At 42.4% G+C, this 16,282-nt stretch overlaps 1 non-coding gene across 1 annotated transcript; it reads left to right on the top strand.

The window, feature by feature from the left end:
* Positions 1-15,897: 15,897 nt before the first annotated feature.
* Positions 15,898-16,005, top strand: LOC148565712 (small nucleolar RNA R71). Its single transcript, XR_015885540.1, has one exon. It is a non-coding gene; the product is annotated as a small nucleolar RNA R71 (small nucleolar RNA).
* The last annotated feature ends 277 nt before the right edge of the window (positions 16,006-16,282 follow it).

Below are 16,282 nucleotides of genomic sequence, written 5' to 3'. Positions count from 1 at the left end.
TTTCTGCTTGCTTTTTTGCATATATTTTTTTTCGCTTTTTTTCTGCAAGCTTTTTATTCACTGCTTTTTCTTGCTTCAAGAATCAATTATATGATTTTTCAGATTATCAAATAACATTTCTCCTTTTTCATCATTCTTTCAAGAGCCAACAATTTTAACATTCATAAACAACAAATTCAAAAATATACACTGTTCAAGTATTCATTCAGAAAACAAAAGGTGTTGTCACCATATCAAAATAATTAAACTAATTTCAAGATATAATTCGAAACCATGTACTTGTTCTTTTGTAATTAAAAATATTTTTCATTTAAGAAAGGTGATGGATTCATAGGACATTCATAGCTTTAAGATATAGAAACTATACACTAATGATCATGTAATAAAGACACAAACATAGACAAACATAAAGCATAAGAAATGAAAAATAGAAAAATAAGAACAAGAAAATTGAAGAACAGGTCCACCTTAGTGATGGCGGCTAGTTCTTCCTCTTGAAGTTTTATGGAGTGCTTGAGCTCCTCTATGTCTCTTCCTTGCCTTTGTTGCTCATCCCTCATGGCTCTTTGGTCTTCTCTAATTTCATGGAGGAGGATGGAATGCTCTTGGTGCTCCACCCTTAGTTGTCCCATGTTGGAACTTAATTCTCCTAGGGAGGTGTTGATTTGCTCCCAATAGTTTTGTGGAGGAAAGTGCATCCCTTGAGGCATCTCAGGGATTTCATGATGAGGAACTTCCTCATGCTCTTGTTGAGGTCCATGAGTGGGCTCTCTTGTTTGCTCCATCCTTTTCTTAGTGATGGGCTTGTCCTCTTCAATGAGGATATCTCCCTCTATGGCAATTCCGGCTGAATTGCATAGGTGACAAATGAGATGAGGGAAGGCTAACCTTGCCAAAGTGGAAGGCTTGTCTGCCACCTTGTAGAGTTATAGGGATATGATCTCATGAACTTCTTCTTCCTCTCCATTCATGATACTATGGATTATGATAGCCCGATCTATTGTAACTTTAGACTGGTTGCTAGTAGGAATGATTGAGCGTTGGATGAACTCCAACCATCTCCTAGCCACGGGTTTGAGGTCAAGCCTTCTTAGTTGAACCAGCTTGCCTCTTGTGTCTCTCTTCCATTGAGCGCCTTCCACACAAATGTCCAAGAGGACTTGGTCCAACCTTTGATCAAAGTTGACCCTTCTAGTGAAAGAGTGAGGATCTCCTTGCATCATTGGCAAGTTGAATGCTAACCTCACATTTTCTGGACTAAGATCCAAGTAATTCCCCTGAACCATTGTGAGCCAATTCTTTGGGTTCGGGTTCACACTTTGGTCATGGTTCTTAGTGATCCATGCATTGGCATAGAACTCTTGAACCATTAAGATCCCGACTTGTTGAATGGGGTTGGTGAGAATTTCCCAACCTCTTCTTCGGATTTCATGTCGGATCTCCGGATATTCACTCTTTTTGAGTTTAAAGGGGACCTCGGGGATCACCTTTTTCTTGGTCACAACTTCATAGAAGTGGTCTTGATGGACCTTCAAGATGAATCTCTCCATCTCCCATGACTCGGAGGTGAAAGCTATTGCCTTCCCTTTCCTCTTTCTAGAGGTTTCTCCGGCCTTAGGTGCCATTGATGGTTATGGAAAAATAAAAAGCTTTAGCTTTTTCCAAACGAAACTTAGAAGATTTACTTGTCCTCGAGCAAAAGAAGAAAGAAAGGAGTAGAAGAAGAAGAAATGGAGGAGATGGAGGGTTGGTGTAGGTTCGGCCAAGGTGTGTTGAGTGAGGATGATGTGTGGGAATGAAGGTAGTGAGGAGGGGTATTTATAGGGTAGGGGAGAGAGGGTATTCGGCCATGTGTGGGTGGGTTTAATGATGGATGGATGTGAGTGGTGAAGAGGTTGTGGGGAAGAGGGTAGGTTTTGATAGGTGAGGGGTGTTTGGGGAAGAGGTATTGAGGTGATTGGTCAATGGTGTTTGGGGAAGTGTTATGGAAAGGTGTGAAGAGGAGAGAATGAGAGGTGGGATAGGTGGAGATCCTGTGGGGTCCACAGATCCTGAGGTGTCAAGGAATTTGAGTCTCTGCACCAATCTGGCATTCAAACGCCCATTTTGTGCCAAATCTGGCATTTAACACCAGCTCTGCTACCTTTCTTGGCATTAAACGCCAGCTCTGCTACCTTTCCTGGCGTTAAACGCCACTATGCTGCCCATTTCTGGCGTTAAACGCCAGCCAGATGCCAGACAGCCCTTTCTGGTGTTAAACGCCCAGAGTACTGCCCATTCTGGCATTTAACGCCTAAAATGCTGCCAGACTGGGCGTTAAACGCCCATTCTGCTATCCTTACTGGCGTTTAAATGCCAGTAAGCTTGTCTTCCAGGGTGTGCTGTTTTTAATGCTGTTCTTCATTCTGTTTTTTATTTTTCAATTGTTTTTTGTGACTTCACATGATCATCAACCTAAGAAAAACATAAAATAACAATGGAAAATAAAATAAATATAATTAAATAACATTGGGTTGCCTCCCAACAAGCGCTTCTTTAATGTCAATAGCTTGACAGTGAAGCTCTTAGAGAGCTTCACAAAGACTCAGAGCTTGATGTTGGTCTCCCAACACCAAACTTAGAAGTTGAGTGTGGGGGCTCTGTTTGACTCTGTACTGAGAGAAGCTTTTCATGCTTCCTCTCCATGGTTACAAAAGAAGATCCTTGAGCCTTAAACACAAGGTAGTCCTCATTCAATTGAAGGACTAACTCTCCTCTGTCCACATTAATCACAGCTCTTGCTGTGGCTAGGAAGGGTCTTCCAAGGATGATGGATTCATCTTCATCCTTCCCAGTGTCTAGGATTATGAAGTCAGCAGAGATGTAAATGCCTTCAACCTTTACTAAGACATCCTCCACAAGTCCATAAGCCTGTTTCCTTGAATTATTTGCCATCTCTAGTGAGATTCTTGCAGCTTGCACCTCAAAGATTCCTAGTTTCTCCATTACAGATAGGGGCATGAGGTTACTACTTGACCCAAGGTCACACAGAGCCTTCTCAAAGGTCATGGTGCCTATGGTACAAGGTATTAGGAATTTTCCAGGATCCTGTTTCTTCTGAGGTAATTTCAGTTGAACTAGATCATTTAGTTCATTGATGAGCAATGGAGGTTCATCCTCCCAAGTCTCATTACCAAATAACTTGGCATTCAGCTTTATGATTTCTCCTAGATATTGAGCAACTTGCTCTTCAATAATGTCTTCATCCTCTTCAGAGGAAGAATACTCATCAGAGCTCATGAATGGCAACAGTAAGTTCAGTGGAATCTTTATGGTCTCTATATGAGCCTCAGATTCCTTTAGTTCCTCAATAGGGAACTCCTCAGAGGCCAGTGGACGTCCATTGAGGTCTTCCTCATTGGAAATCACTGCCTTTTCTTCCTCTCCAGGTTCGGCCATGTTGGTTATAGTTATGGCCTTGCCCTCTCTTTTTGGATTCTCTTCTGTATTGCTCGGGAGAGTACTAGGAGGGAGTTCAGTAACTCTTTTACTCAACTGACCCACTTGTGCCTCCAAATTTCTAATGGAGGACCTTGCTTCAATCATGAAACTGAGAGTGGTCTTAGATATATCAGAGACTACAGTTGCTAAGTCAGAGTGGCTCTGCTTAGAATTCTCTGTCTGTTGCTGAGAAGATGATGGAAAAGGTTTGTTATTGCCAAACCGTGCTCTCCCACCATTATTATTATTGAAGCTTTGATTAGGCTTCTATTGATCCTTCCATGAGAGATTAGGATGATTCCTCCATGAAGGATTATAGGCGTTTCCATAGGATTCTCCCATGTAATTCACCTCTTCCATTGCAAGATTCTCAGGGTCATAGGCTTCTTCTTCAGAGGAAGCTTCCTTAGCACTGCCTGTTGTAGCTTGCATTCCAGAGTCCAGATAGACTCTGAGAAATCATATTGACTTACTGAGTCAATATTTTATTCTGAGCCAATATTGTATTCAGAGTATCAATCTCAAGAACTCCTTTCTTCTGAGTTGTCCCATTATTCACAGGATTTCTTTCAGAAGTATACATGAATTGGTTATTTACAACCATTTCAATGAGTTCCTGGGCTTTTGCAGGCATCTTCTTCAGATGAAGAGATCCATCAACAGAGTGGTCCAATGACATATTGGACAATTCAGACAGACCATCATAGAATATACATATGATGCTCCATTCTGAAAACATGTCAGAAGGACACTGTTCATACCCTGGGTCAAGCTATCCGACCCGGGATATTTTAGCGACAAATCGACCGACCTCTTCAGGTCAGACTATCCGACCTCTTCTCAAAGAGCTCAGCCAAATTGCCAGAAAAGCCCAGTAAATGGCCCAGATAGAGGAACACGACCCAAATCCAAAGACGGCCCAAGCCTACAGAGATAAGGGCGGTTCCCTTGAAGATAAGATGACCTCATTCAAAGATAAAGATAAGATAAGATAACTAACTTATCTTATCTAAAAAGGTCACTCCACACTATTATAAATACACTGGAGCACCCAGGTATAACTCATACTCTGATTCTACAAAAAACCTGCTTAATACCCTTGCTAACTTAAGCATTGGAGTCCCTTGCAGGTACCCCCCACCCTCCGGTGACAAAGGATCAGCAGTGCAGCCAAGCTCAACAAGTCAGATACGATAGCTCCGGCCTCCACTCTCAGTTGGACACATCATCTCCGATCAACACAGAAGATCTCGTCCGAGATTGACCTACAGTTCAGGTAACCCTCGAAACATTGGCGCCATTGCCGGGGAACCTGAAAGTCATCCCACCACCATGGCGGACGACCATGACAACGACCATGATTCAGATTTAGAAGATAGAACGCCGTACAAAAACGCGAACACCACACCAAAAGATACCCCAGAATCTAACGAGGACAAAAACTCACGAAACCCGGGAGCTCTAGAGATGCTTCAAGGTCACTTAAAACAGCTTGAAAAAGAAGCCCAACATCAGCGAGAAGCTGGGAAGGATCTACAAAGGGAGATAAGGCGGCGCAGGGAATTAGAAGATAAACTTCTAAAACTCGAAGCCGATCTCAAAACCAAAGCTACTCGATCCACCCATGAGGATAGCTCTCGCGAAGATCAAGATCCATTCACTAGGGAGATCATGAAGACCAAAATCCCTAAGGACTTTAAACTCCCAGATATGCCTTTATATGACGGCACGACAGATCCCAGACATCACCTCAGCAATTTCAGAAGTCGAATGTACCTCACCGACGCCTCAGACGCAGTCCGCTGCAAAGCCTTCCTAACTACCTTAACCAAAACAGCAATTAGATGGTTCGACAATCTACCCCCTAGGTCCATCTCAAGCTTTGACGACTTGGCAAAAAAGTTTCTAGCCAGATTCTCTATCCAGAAGGACAAAACCAAGCACGCCCCAAGTTTATTAGGAATCAAACAAGGAGATCGGGAAAGTCTACGCAGCTACATGGAAAGATTCAACAAGGCATGCCTGGACATACATAGCCTACCAACGAAGGCCGCCATTATGGGCCTCATCAATGGCTTGCGAGAGGAACCTTTTATCCAATCTATATCAAAAAACACCCTGAATCTCTGAACAAAGTGTAAGAACGAGCGGAGAAGTACATCAACATGGAGGAAAACTCCTGACTAGGAGAGACCTCAAAATCCGGTTTCACCTACCCCTCCAGGGATAAGGACAAGGAATCCAAAAAGAAGGAAGATCGACATGGGGAGAAAATAAAAAATATCACAATTACACCCCTCTTCGGGTGTCCCTTGTGGATGTCTACAAAGAAGTTTGCCACACTGAAAAAATACCCCCAGCTCGACCACTCAAAGGCAAAAAAAGAGGAGGAAATCAGACTGAATATTGTGAATACCATCAAATTCGCAGGCATTCTACCAACGAATGTTTTGACTTAAAGAATGTCATAGAAAAACTAGTAAGAGAAGGGAAATTGGATCGGTTTCTGGCCACCCGAGACGATGAGCAAAGAAAAAGAAGAAGAGACGAAGATGTCAGACGAACTGAGCGATCACCTTGTACACCAGAAAGACATGTCCACATGATACACGGTGGATTTGCGGAAGGAGGAATCTCCAAATCATCTCGCAAAAGATATCTTAAAGAAGTATATCATGTCGAGGGATAGGAGGAAGCACCCGACATCCCGGCAATTACTTTCACCAAAGAGGACGTAGCCGGTATCATCTCAGGACACAACGATCCCATGGTCATCACTATTATACTGGCAAACACAAATCTCCACCGCACACTGATAGACAAAGGGAGCTCCACCGATATCTTATTCAAAACGGCCTTCGACAAGCTCGGCTTGGAAGAAAAAGAACTCAGAGCATATCCGAACAGCCTGTTCGGACTAGGAGACACCCCAGTTCAACCACTTAGATACGTCTCACTACACACCACCTTCGGAAAAGGAAACCAATCAAGAACACTCAAGATAGACTACATCGTGGTCGATGTGAGTTCAGCCTACAACGCCTTAATAGGTCGGACAACATTGAATCAGCTCGGCGCAATAGTCTTGACTCCACATATGTGCATGAAATTTCCAACTACAGAAGGGATAGCTACAATAAAAGCAGACCAGAAGATGGCGCGCCGCTGTTATAACGAAAGTCTAAACCTCAGAGGCAGAGGAGAAGAATTCCAAACAATCAAACTTGGTGGAATTCAGAGGCGGGAAGAACTCCGCCCACAACCTGAAGGTGAAGTAGAGAAAATCCAGATCAGAGACATCCCGGACAAAACAACCAATATTGGTACAAGCCTAAAAGGAGACATAAAAGAATCACTCGTACAGTTTTTACAAGATAACGTCGACCTCTTTGCGTGGAAGGCTACAGACATGCCAAGCATAGACCCCAAATTAATGTGCCACAAGTTGGCGGTCTACCCAGGATCTCGGCCAGTACAACAGAGACAAAGGAAACTCAGACCAGAATGATCCCAAGCTGTGGAAGAGCAGGTACAAGCCCTATTGGAGGCAAGATTCATAAGAGAAGTCAAGTACCCACTATGGCTATCTAACGTCGTTTTGGTGAAAAAATCAAATGGGAAGTGGCGAATGTGCACTGACTACATTGATCTCAACAAAGCCTGCCCAAAAGATCCTTATCCACTCCCAAGTATCGACGCTCTGGTAGATGCCTCCTCCAGATATAAATACCTCTCATTTATGGACGCATATTCGGGATACAATCAAATTCCAATGTATCCACCCGACCTAGAAAAAACTTCATTCCTAACCCCAAAAGCAAACTACTGCTACATCGTCATGCCTTTTGGTCTTAAAAATGCGGGAGCTACTTATCAGAGATTAATGAATAAGGTCTTTACGGATCACATCGGAAAAATCATGGAAGTCTATGTGGACGACATGTTAATAAAGACACCAAGTGAAGAGACGCTATTGTCCGACCTGACCCAAGTATTCGACACTATAAGAAGGCATGGCATGCGACTCAATCCTGCAAAATGCACCTTCGCAGTAGAAAGCTGGCAAATTCTTGGGTTTTATGCTCACACAAAGAGGAATCGAGGTAAATCCGGATAAATGCTGGGCCATACTCGACATGAAGAGCCCAACCTGTGTCAAAGAGGTACAACAACTTAACGGGAGGTTGGCAGCCTTGTCCAGATTTTTAGCCGGATCGGCAATAAGATCTCTCCCCTTCTACGCCACCCTAAGGAAGGGAAAGAAGTTCGAATGGACACCGGAGTGCGAGCAAACCTTCCAAGATTTCAAAAGATTCCTGGGACAACCACCTATCCTAACTCGGCCACAGGAAGGAGAACCACTCATATTGTACCTTGCAGTAGGAAGTCGAGCAGTAGCCTCAGTACTAGTTTGGGAAGACAACAATGGGCAACAACCCATATACTTCATCAGTAAAGCATTACAAGGATCCGAGCTGAACTACCAAAAAATAGAAAAATTTGCCTACGCTCTCATACTAACATCTCGACGTCCATACTTCCAAGCTCACACCATTAGGGTTCAGACCAACCAGCCCATAAAAGGAATTTTACAGAAAACAGACCTAGCAGGCAGAATCTTGCAATGGGCAATCAAGTTGTCTGAATTTGATCTTCAATATGAAGCTCGGACAGCCATCAAATCACAATACCTGGTTGACTTCATTGTCGAATTTACAGACACCCCGGAACTCCCCACAAAATGGAATCTCTACGTGGACGGTTCCTCAAATAAAACTGGAAGCGGCGGGGGTGTGATAATTGAAAGCGACCAAGGGACCCAAATCGAACTCTCCCTCAAATTCGGGTTCCCTGCCTTAAACAACCAAGCGGAATATGAGGCACTACTAGCTGGTTTGAAGCTGGCTAGGGAGGTTGGAGCTCAAAAGCTTATCATCTTCAGCGACTCACAAGTAGTCACTTCACAAATAGCAGGGAGCTACCAAGCCAAAGATCCCACCATGAAAAAGTACTTGGACAAAACCAGGGAACAGCTCAGACAACTCAGAGAATATGAGGTCTGTCACATACCCCAAGAATAAAATGCCCGAGCTGACGCGCTCTCAAAACTAGCCAGCAGCAAACCAGGGGGCAACAATAGAAGCCTCATCCAAGAAATGCTACAGAACCCATCAATCTCAGAAGAAGAAAAAGTCCTAGCCATAATAAGTTAGGATCAAGGATGGATGACTCCCATAATTAACTACCTCAAAACAGAAACACTCCCCACAGATGAAAAGGAGGCAAAGAGGTTAAAACGGGAGGCACAACACTACACCATAATAAACAATACTCTATACAAAAGAGGGATCTCAATACCAAGGCAGATGCAAACAGACATGATATGAAAAGCATAAAGTTATAATAATAACAAGCTCAAGAGGCTGCCAAAATCAGCCTCGAGAACTTGGAAACTATTTTATTTTTCAAAATAAAGTTGCTAAACAAGCAACCAAAAGAGTGTCAACAGTCAGCAAATATCATAAAGAGTTTAAAAGCCCACAAGCCGGGCTATCTACACAAACATTTAGAAAACTATTTATCCAAAGGCTTCTCGGCAACATCAACACAGGGTGAAGGAGGCCGAGTCTGAAGAGGCACTGCATCCACTGTCCCGTCATCCCTATTCAAGATTTGGCAATCAGGATCTGATTCAGGATGAACGACCTCAGAGGAAGGAGCTGAAGAAATCGGCATAACAGAAGCTTTGGCCACAAGCACAGAGGGAGGCTCAACATCGTCATCATCAGGGTCGTCAGGGACAATTTTGCCATCCTTTACAACATTATCCAGACTGAATAGAGCAAGGTCGACCTCAGGAGCAAGAACCCGAACCTGCTCCTTCAGGTTCTCATAAGCAGCATTTACGCTGCCCACAAGGTGACCCTGGAGCTCGGCATAATCAACCCGGGCAGACTCCAACTCCTCCCTAAGACGCATCACTTCCCTGTAGGTCGTGACATAGATGTCCTTGTGCCTCAATGCCGTATCTTCAGCCAACCTCACAGAAGCCGGCAAGGCAACAGAACTAGCCTTTTCGACCTCCAACTCCTTTTCCAGCTTGGTCACTTTCACTTGGAATTCCTCTTTCAAATCCTTCATCCGGTCGAACTCCTACTTAGCCTCCTCCATGAAGGCTTTGGTGGCATGAAGAGGAAGATCTTGGGTAGTTCGGTACAGGGCAGCTCCCATATGCGCCATCTTAATACTACTCCGAGTTATAAAATCTAAATGGCGAAGGAGAGATACATCATCCATAGGGAGGGCACCATAAGGACCGATCTGTTGGTCGACAAAGCCAATAACATCAAAATCAGGCACATCCAGATTGAAGGGCTCGGCAGTTCGGGGTCTTTTGGAAGGAGGAACAACTGGAGGGTAAGAAACGGCGGCAGAAGACTGTGGAGGATCAAGTACACAGACTCGAGGAGTATGGATCATTCTCCTCGGTCCAGGCGAACTCGGCACAGATGGCTTCGACGGAACCTGAGAGGACCCTTCCCCATCCGTCCTGGTCGAGATGTTCTAGGCCGCAGTAGCCTTTCTCGCTTTTTTGAAAGCCTTCATCGATTCATTATTCTTAGCCATTTCTGAAAAATGAAGAACAAACAGCTTTGCAAACCAGAAAAAGAAGAAGGCAGCAAAGAAAAAACAAGAAACAAAATATATCAAGTAAATACCCAATGCAGTTCGGACAAGGGAGGGGTCACCCAAAGATTTTTTAGTGTCCAAATGAGGAGGTTCCCCCCAAATGTCCTCCAAAACAGTTACAAAGGCCTGCTCGACCTCGTCCAACATCTCCCAGGTGTATCGGGATACCACTACATTTTTCTGCCACTCTAAAGGAAAGTGGGGTTCGTCAGTCTCATCCAGAAAGAAAGGCCGAGCTCCTTCAACAGCCCGGACCTTAAAGCTGTAATTATTAAAATCGCGAAAGGATTCATCATACATAGAAAAACCTTGTGCCCCTGGGTAGACCTAAAAGAAATCCAAGAAGCCTTCTTCTTGGTCGTTGGTATGCGAAATTGTTATTCTGAGGTTGTAAAATTTGTTGTTCGTTCTCTCCCTGGCAATGGCGCCAACAACTGGTGCACAATACCATGGTCCAGACATAACTTCACAACTTCGCACAACTAACCAGCAAGTGCACTGGGTCGTCCAAGTAATAAACCTTACGTGAGTAAGGGTCGATCCCACAGAGATTGTTGGTATGAAGCAAGCTATGATCATCTTGTAAATCTCAGTCAGGCGGATATTAAATGGTTATGGAATTTTCGAATAATAATAATAAATAAACAGAAAATAAAGATAGAAATACTTATGTATATCATTGGTGAGAATTTCAGATAAGCGTATAGAGATGCTTTCGTTCCTCTGAATCTCTGCTTTTCCGCTGTCTTCATCCAATCAGTCTTACCCCTTTCCATGGTAAGCTTTCTGTAAGGGCATCACCATTGTCAATGGCTACATCCCATCCTCTCTTGTGAAAAAGGTCCAAATGCTCTGTCACGGCATGGCTAATCATCTGGAGGTTCTCGATCATACTGGAATAGGATTCACCCTCCTTTTGCGTCTGTCACTACGCCCAGCACTCGCGAGTTTGAAGTTCGTCACAGCCATCCCTTCCCAGATCCTACTCGGAATACCACAGACAAGGTTTAGACTTTCTGGATCTCAGGAATGTCCATCCATGGGTTCTAACTTATACCACGAAGATACTAATAACTCGGACTCGGTCCCCTGTATTAGATATCTAAGAGATATTCAGTCTAGCTTGTTTGCATGTAGAACGGAAGTGTTTGTCAGGCGCGCATTCATGAGTGAGAATGATGATAAGCGTCACATAATCATCACATTCATCATGTTCTTGGGAATGAATGGATATCTTAGAAGCGGAATAAGTTGAATTGAATAGAAAAACAGTAGTACTTTGCATTAAATCATGAAGAACAGTAGAGCTCCACACCTTAATCTATGGAGTGCAGAAACTCTACCGTTTGAAAATACATAAGTGATAATGGTCCAGGCATGGCCGAATGGCCAGCCCCCATGAAAGTCTAAGATAGCATAAAACTGATCAAAGATCTATAATACAATAGTAAAAAGTCCTATTTATACTAAACGAGTCACTAGGGTTTACAGAAGTAAGTAATTGATGCATAAATCCACTTCTGGGACCCACTTGGTGTGTGCTTGGGCTGAGCTTGAAGTTTACACGTGGAGAGGTCATTCTTGGAGTTGAACGCCAGTTTGTAACGTGTTTCTGGCGTTCAACTCTGGTTCGTGATGTGTTTCTGACATTTAAACTTGGCCAAAGTATTAACTATTATATATTGCTGGTCCTGGATGTATACTTTCCAACGAAATTGGAAGCGCGCCATTTTGAGTTCTGTAGCTCCAGAAAATCCATTTTGAGTGCAGGGAGGTCAGAATCCAACAGCATCAGCAGTCCTTCTTCTACCTCTGAATCTGATTTTTGCTCAAGTCCCTCAATTTCAGCCAGAAAATACCTAAAATCACAGAAAAATACACAAACTCATAGTAAATTCTAGAAATGTGAATTTAACATAAAAACTAATAAAAACATCCCTAAAAGTAACTAGATCCTACTAAAAACATACTAAAAATAATGCCAAAAAGCGTATAAATTATCCGCTCATCATAACACCAAACTTAAATTGTTGCTTGTCCCCAAGCAACTGAAAATCAAATAGGATAAAAAGAAGAGAATATACTATAGATTCCAAACGATCAATGAAACATAGCTCCAATCAGATGAGCGGGACTTGTAGCTTTTTGCCTCTTGAATAGTTTTGGCATCTCACTTTATCCATTGAAGTTCAGAATGATTGGCATCTATAGGAACTCAGATTTCAGATAGTGTTAGTGATTCTCCTAGTTCAGTATGTTGATTCTTGAACACAGCTACTTTATGAGTCTTGGCCGTGGCCCTAAGCACTTTGTTTTCCAGTATTACCACCAGATACATAAATGCCACAGACACATAATTGGGTGAACCTTTTCAGATTGTGACTTAGCTTTTCTAAAGTCCCCAATTAGAGGTGTCCAGGGTTCTTAAGCACACTCTTCTTTTGCTTTGGACCTTGACTTTAACCGCTCAGTCTCAAGTTTTCACTTGACACTTTCACGCCACAAGCACATGGTTAGGGACAGCTTGGTTCAGCCGCTTAGGCCAGGATTTTATTCCTTTAGGCCCTCCTATCCACTGATGCTCAAAGCCTTGGGATCCTTTTTATTACCCTTGCCTTTTGGTTTTAAGGGCTATTGGCTTTTTCTGCTTGCTTTTTTTTTCTTTTTCTTTCTTTTTTTTTGCCATTTTTTTCTTTTTTTTTTTTTTTGCTATTTTTTTCTGCAAGCTTTGTATTCACTGCTTTTTCTTGCTTCAAGAATCATTTTTATGATTTTTCAGATTATCAAATAACATGTCTCCTTGTCATCATTCTTTCAAGAGCTAACATATTTAACATTCTTAAACAACAACTTCAAAAGACATATGCACTGTTCAAGCATTCATTTAGAAAACAAAAAGTATTGTCACCACATCAATATAATTAAACTAAGTTCAAGGATAAATTCAAAACTCATGTACTTCTTGTTCTTTTGAATTAAAATAATTTTTTTATTTAAGAGAGGTGATGGATTCATAGGACATTCATAACTTTAAGACATAGTTACTAAATACTAATGATCATGTAATAAGACACTAACATAGATAAGCATTTAACATAAAGAAAACGAAAAACAGAAAATTTAAGAACAAGGAATGAGTCCACCTTAGTGATAGTGGTGTTTCCTTCTTGAGGAACCAATGATGTCCTTGAGCTCTTCTATGTCTCTTCCTTGTCTTTGTTGCTCCTCCCTCATTGCTCTTTGATCTTCTCTAATTTCATGGAGGATGATTGATTGCTCTTGGTGTTCCACCCTTAGTTGCTCCTAATAATTGTGTGGAGGAAAATGTATCCCCTGAGGTATCTCAGGGATCTCTTGATTTGCAGTCAAATGTTCTACCACTGAGCTATAGACCCTTGATGGAAGCTTTTGTCTTCCCTTCCCTTTTTCTAGAGGTTTCTCTGGCCTTAGGTGCCATCAATGGTTATGGAAAAACAAAAAGCTTATGCTTTTACCACACCAAACTTAGAATATTGCTCGCCCTCGAGCAAGAGAAGAAAGAATAGATGAAGAAGAAGATGTGGAAGAATCTAGGATTATGAGGAGGGAAGGTGGGAATCCTGTGGGGTCCACTGATCCTGAGATGATCCTGTGAGGTCCACAGATCTTGAGGTGTCAAGGATTTACATTCTTGCACCAATTAGGCATGTAAAATGCCTTTGCATGCAATTCTGGCGTTTAAACGCCGAACTGATGCTTGTTCTGGGCATTCAACGCCCAGATGCAGCATGTTTCTGGCGTTGAACGCCAGCCAGATGCTCCTTACTGGTGTTTAAATGCCAGTAAGTCCTTCTTCCAGGGTGTGACTTTTCTTCTGCTATTTTTTATTCTATTTTTGATTTTTCTATTTATTTTGTGACTCCACATGATCATTAACCTAATAAAACATGAAAGAACAATAAAAATAAAAATAAAATTAGATAAATAAAAATTGGGTTGCCTCCCAACAAGCACTTCTTTAATGTCAATAGCTTGACAGTGGGCTTTCATGGAGCCACACAGGTGATCAGGTCAATTTTATAGACTCCCAATACCAAACTTAGAGTTTGGATATGGGAATTCAACACCAAACTTAGAGTTTGGCTGAGGCCTCCCAACACCAAACTTAGAGTTTGACTGCGGAGGCTTTAGTTGACTCTGTACTGAGAGAAGCTTTTCATGCTTCCTCTCCATTGTTACAGAAGGAGATTCTTGAGTTTTAAACACAAGGTTGTCCTCATTCAGTTGAAGGATCAATTCTCCTCTGTTTACATTAATCACAGCTCTTGCTGTGGCTAGGAAGGGTCTTCCAAGGATGATAGATTCATCCTCATCCTTCCCAGTATCTAGGATTATGAAATCAGCAGGGATGTAAAGGCCTTTAACCTTTACTAACACGTCCTCTGCTTGTCCATAAGCCTCTTTTCTTGAATTGTCTGCCATCTCTAATGAGATTCTAGCAGCTTGCACCTCAAAGATTCCAAGTTTCTCCATTACAGAGAGTGGCATGAGGTTTATTCCTGACCCAAGGTCACATAGAGCCTTCTCAAAGGTCATGGTGCCTATGGTACAAGGTATTAGGAACTTTTTAGGATCCTGTTTCTTCTGAGGCAATCTTAGTTGATTCAATGCATTTAGTTCATTGGTGAACAGGGGAGGTTCATCTCCCCAAGTCTCATTACCAAATAGATTGGCATTCAGCTTCATGATTGCACCAAGGAACTTGGCAACTTGCTCTTCAGTAACATCCTCATTCTCTTCAGAAGAGGAATACTCATCAGAGCTCATGAATGGCATAAGGAGATTCAATGGAATCTCTATGGTCTCTAGATGAGCCTCAGATTCCTTTGGTTCCTCAGAGGGACACTCCTTGTTGATCACTGGACGTCCCAGGAGGTCTTCCTCCTTGGGATTCACGTCCTCCCCTTCCTCCTTGGATTCGTCCATGATGGTTATATCAATGGCCTTGCACTCTCCTTTTGGATTTTCTTCTGTATTGCTTGGGAGGGTACTAGGAGGGGTATCAGTGATCTTCTTACTCAGCTGGCCCACTTGTGCCTCCAAATTTCTAATGGAGGACCTTGTTTCATTCATGAAACTCACAGTGGCCTTAGATAGATCAGAGACTAAGTTTGCTAAATTAGAGATATTTTGTTCAGAGTTCTCTGTCTGTTGCTGAGTGGATGATGGAAAAGGCTTGCTATTGCTAAACCTGTTTCTTCCACCATTATTAAAGCCTTGTTGAGGCTTTTGTTGATCCTTCCATGAGAAATTTGGGTGATTTTTCCATGAGGGGTTATAGGTGTTCCCATAAGGTTCACCCATATAATTTACCTCTGCTATTGCAGGGTTCTCAGGATCATAAGCTTCTTCTTCAGAAGATGCCTCTTGAGTACTGTTGGATGCAGCTTGCATTCCATTCAGACTCTGAGAAATCATATTGACTTACTGAGTCAATATTTTATTCTGAGCCAATATGGCATTCAGAGTATCAATTTCAAGAACTCCTTTCTTCTGAGGCGTCCCATTACTCACAGGATTCCTCTCAGAACTGTACATGAACTGGTTATTAGCAACCATGTCAATGAGTTCTTGGGCTTCTGCAGGCGTTTTCTTTAGGTGAATGGATCCACCTACAGAAGTATCCAATGACATCTTAGCTAATTTAGACAGACCATCATAGAATATATCCAGGATGGTCCATTCTGAAAGCATGTCAGAAGGACACTTTTTGGTCAGTTCCTTGTATCTCTCCTAAGCTTCATAGAGGGATTCACCTTCTTTCTGTCTGAAGGTTTGAACATCCACTCTAAGCTTACTCAACTTTTGAGGAGGAAAGAACTTGGCTAAAAAAGCCTTGACCAGCTTATCCCAAGAGTTCAGGCTATCCTTAGGTTGAGAGTCCAACCATATTCTAGCTCTGTCTCTCACAGTAAAAGGGAAAAGCATGAGCCTGTAGACTTCAGGATCTACTCCATTAGTCTTAACAGTATCACATATCTGCAAGAATTCAGTTAAGAACTGAAAAGGATCTTCAGATGGAAGTCCATGAAACTTGCAGTTTTGTTGCATCAGAGAAACTAATTGAGGTTTT

This window comes from Arachis ipaensis, chromosome B5 (assembly GCF_059453495.1).
Source record: "Arachis ipaensis isolate K30076 ecotype BB chromosome B5, ASM5945349v1, whole genome shotgun sequence".
NCBI classification, from domain to species: Eukaryota; Viridiplantae; Streptophyta; class Magnoliopsida; order Fabales; family Fabaceae; genus Arachis; species Arachis ipaensis.
The sequence above is the reverse complement of the archived record's forward strand: the minus strand, read 5'-3'. Positions and strand labels throughout refer to the sequence as shown.